Source organism: Patagioenas fasciata, unplaced genomic scaffold, assembly GCF_037038585.1.
Source record: "Patagioenas fasciata isolate bPatFas1 unplaced genomic scaffold, bPatFas1.hap1 Unplaced_1, whole genome shotgun sequence".
Taxonomy (NCBI): domain Eukaryota; kingdom Metazoa; phylum Chordata; class Aves; order Columbiformes; family Columbidae; genus Patagioenas; species Patagioenas fasciata.
This window is the reverse complement of record NW_027288510.1, coordinates 3,535,951-3,540,144: the sequence shown is the minus strand read 5'-3', so window position 1 is coordinate 3,540,144 and position 4,194 is coordinate 3,535,951. Positions and strand designations below refer to the sequence as shown.

The following is a 4,194-nucleotide window of genomic DNA, read 5'->3' as shown; positions in this document are numbered from 1 at the left end:
ATTCAAAACTTGGCTGATCAGCCTGACCTGACTTTGAAGCTAGCACTGCACAAGAAGGGTTTGGACAAGAGAGTGTGAGCTAAATTATGAGTTTATGAAGATTGAATGAAAGTAACACATGGAAATGCATTCCCGGAGTCCAGAGCTTCTTTCACACTCAATTTCAGGAAGAAAATTGTGTTCCCGTAGGGACAAACAGGATATCAGGAGATCTCAAAAACTCAAGAATATTTAATGTGAAGGAATAATCAAGAATGAATCCAAAAGGTAAGGAAGGATTTCAAGAAAAATTGGACCACTATTTAAATAAACATTATGAAGCCCAGGAGCCAGACTCCCCCACTCCTGAAGCCACGTGATAAACAAAACAACACCTGAGCTCAGTCGCTGCTCCTGCCCCAGCATCCAGACCTGGCAGGACATTTCCTAATATCCCACAACCTGAGCACCTTTCAAGCAGGTTACAGTTAAAATTAAAGCTTCCCATGGAAATGCTGCTTTTCTCTCTCTGCCTTTCAAAGCACAGATTAACTAGAAGTCAGGAGTTAACACGACCCACATCTAACATCAAAAGCTGCTGATGTTTAGCTGAGCATAAGTGACAGGTCTGATTCTTTCTTGGCACAAAAGAGTTATTAACTTTTTCAAGGCCCTGTTTTTGCATTTCCCACTACGTCATTACTTCAGTTCTTGTGTGATGGACCAGACCACAAGGCACCAAACTTTCAGTACGTACTTAGGAGAACAGGTGTTAAGAAGGACAGCAACAAGTTACAAACCGGGGTTCTACAAGAGTTTATGGTGTTCCAAACCTCTCGATTTGGCTGCTGAGAACCTTCTCAAATTTTACTAATCAGCCTTAAACTCTGAAAGGCTCTTTGAGCAGTAATATCTACTGCTTCAAAGTATGAGATTTCAGGGGAAAAAAAAGTCTCTCCGTTGTTGGAAGAAAATATTTCTAAATCTGAACAACTTCCCCTTGGTACAGAACTGGCTCTGGTGGAAATTCAGTTTTAGCAATTAAGTCAAAGCTGGGTTTGATTCAATTATCACCTTTTTAAATGCCACCCTTCATGCACATACTGAGCATCTGACCATCAAGAAGCTAAGAGGACATGCCAGTACAGGCCAACAAGCTAAGCTGGATCTAACTTCAGGGCCAGTAACCCACTAACTATCCACCACCTGCTTCAGTACAATAAAATAATTTGCCTGTGTGGTGGAACAGTGCCATTAATCCCCACATTTACACGTGTGGAACTGAGGCTCCCAAAGATGAGCGCAGCTCCATCGCACTCACCATCAGTCATTTAAGTGCTGAAGTCGGAAGCCCAAAGCTCCCTTCAGCTGGTCCCTTCTACAGCCAGAGGGCGTTTCAACCCACCCCAAACCTGCACATCCATCTGGAACTACTCATCCCTCCCCGCTGACCACAAGAGGCTGGAAAGTAACTAAGCTTCTCAAAGCCATGGGCAATGGTTCTGGAATCCATCCAAAACTAACAAGGAATTAAGGAACGGCCTAAGGTCACCCACTTTACTCAGGGCACACATGTGCTGTGTCATTTTTAGGTAGGAGACTGCATTCTGCCCACCAGAGCTAGAGGAACACAGCTCCGCAGCCTCTTGTAGCATCGGGACAAGCTTCAAGTCCCACAGGACAGCAACTGCACTTACTTGGAAGATATTGGAGAAGTCTCTCAAGTTGAAAACGTAGTGGAACTTGATGGCTGTTGGAAGGAATGTAGCGGCTACTTTCTGGTGCAGTCCCAGGGCAAGGGCAATCAGCTGCTGAGCTGATTTTTGCACAGCCCCCGAGAAATTTCCACTTGTCAGGTGCTGCGTTAAAATGGTGCTATAGATCCTGGACAAGGCATCCTGCCCAGGGATGGACAGCGCGAAGACACAGAAGTGACGCTGAGGGAGAGAAAGGAAGGCATGGAAAGGTCAGAGAGGTAGAAAAACACCTTTCAAGCAAAATGCCCTTGGGGATTTGCTGTGATAATCTCATCTAGGCTCCCTTTCCCATGAAATGCTGGACCAGATGATCTTTTGAGGTCCCTTCCAACCTGGGTTGTTCTATGATTCTCTGATTTGCAGTCCACCTGAACAAGGTTATTTCCCTCTCCCAGTTTGCCAGCAGAGCTCAGGTGGGAAGTGACATCACTCTGCTCACTAAACCAGGGATTTTCAACTGCATCTCACCAATGCTACACTGGAAGTGCAGTCCATTGAAGAGCCAAAGGGCTCTGAAGGTCCCACCGACCTCTGACAAAGCCCAGTCACTGTCTCTATTAAGAGCAGCCCCTGGAAGGTGCCATCTCCCAGAGGACCTCTTTACTAATTTGGAACTTGCAAAGTTGCCCATGGGACACTTCATTTTAACTCCACACCTTGCTGAAGAGGAGCCAGGGTCCAAGCTGACTCTGGTCATTAGGTTTCTCCATGATGAAATGAATTTTGCTCACTGCTACCCAGTCCCTCCATCGGTTGGCAGCTCCCAAAAATCAAAGTCTAATGTTTAAGATCTCTTCCCAAATCTTCTGTTATCAGCAGCGCTTGAACTGCTTTTTGTTTGGCTTGGGGTTTTTTTGTTCGGTTAGGTTTTTGGGGGGATTTGGTTGGTTGGTTGGTTTTGGTGTTCTTTGTTTTGTTGGTTTTGTTTGGTTGCTTGGTTTGGGGTTTGTTGGGGTTTTTGTTGTTGTTGTGTTTTGGTGTGGCTTGGGTTTTTTTTTAGTTTTGTCTGTTTTCTTCGTTTGGGTTTCTCCCCCACACCTCTTTTTACTGACAGCTGCATCAGACAATTCTGGAAAGCAGGCGGCGTTAATGCACCATGCTTCAGAGCTAAATACGAGCTAAATGAAGGCAAAATCTGCCTGTATGGACCAGAAGGTTGTCCTGAAAGTAGGTGTTAAGCTGGCTGGCAACTTTTGACTTCCTCCTCTGACGGAGCTGCAGAATGCGAGGAAAAACAAACAAGGGAATAAGGGACCCAGTTCGGTGCTTCACTATTAGGAATCACAGTCACTCGACAGATTCGTGCCATTTGTACTGATAAAACAACAGCAGGATCTGCCAGTGGTTGTCCTCTAACCTCACGTTTAAATGATCCACCCCAAACTAAACCCAGCGATGCACCTGCCGTTGTGCAGGGCTTTACCTGCAGCCGAGGGTTGATGGTGAAGCTCCCCGCCGTCGGGTTCACGCACGACACATACTGCACGTTCGTGATCTCCTTCAGCGACAGCTTGGTCCGGTCGTACCTTCGGGCAAAACACAAGCAGCAGCACAGTGACCACGGCCACTGCCTCTCTCAGTACGTGTCCCTGGGCTGCCAGAGGCCGCTTGTCTTCAGGGGGTCAAATTCTGCGTCTTGCCAAGATGAGGCCCAGGCCCAGGTTGCCGGCCTATCTGTACACGGCCTGGCACACGCGAGTCCTGCTCCTGGTGGAAATCCTTCAGCTTCAACAACCTGTAGCTAATATTTCTATCAGTAATAAGCACTGAGCAAAGCCCCTGGGCCATACTCTTCACTTGCATGGAAATGGCAGAAAACAGCAGGAGTGTCTCTGGTTTGATCCCAACCCGGGACAGGGTGTGAGAGACTACAAGGGTGACTCTCAAACACTGTGGCAAACCCAGCCCTGCAACACCCAGTCATGGGAGACGGGCCATCGTGAGCAGGTGAATGGTGATTTACATGTCAAGGCCGAGGTGACAGCCACAGACAAAGGCTGGGTGACACAGGCAGTGCTGTGTTGAAGGACACGCAGCCTGTGCGCTGACAGGCCCGACACGGTGTCAAGGCCCAGGCTGAGAGACCCTTCGGGCCTCCCCCATCTTCCACAATCACCCCCAGTGATGCCTGCACAAAAGCCCAGGTGATCCCGAGGGCTATAAACCCTATAAAACCTGTGCCAGCACAGGCAGGGTGCCACCCTGGGGACCCTTCCACCCACCGGGCTGACCACGGGAACCGAACCACACACCACAGGGTGCTGAACCCTGACTACAGACCCAAGCATTCCTGCATAGGAACTGGACCTGAGACTACAAACCCCTCAAACACACCATGGAGCCCTAAGGGTGGTGAGACCTTTCCTTTCCCTTTCCTTTTCCTTCCCTTCCCATTTCCTTCCCCCTTCCTTTCCCCTTCTTTTCTTCCTCTCTCTTTCCTTCCTATATTCCTATTTCT

General features: G+C 48.2%; 1 long non-coding RNA gene across 1 annotated transcript; it reads right to left on the bottom strand.

Moving 5' to 3' along the window:
- Nucleotides 1–211: 211 nt before the first annotated feature.
- On the bottom strand, nucleotides 212–3,854 carry LOC139826706 (uncharacterized). Its single transcript, XR_011736860.1, has 2 exons — nucleotides 3,160–3,854; nucleotides 212–1,916 (listed from the first exon to the last, which is right to left on the bottom strand). It is a non-coding gene; the product is annotated as an uncharacterized lncRNA (long non-coding RNA).
- Between the last annotated feature and the right edge of the window lie 340 nt (nucleotides 3,855–4,194).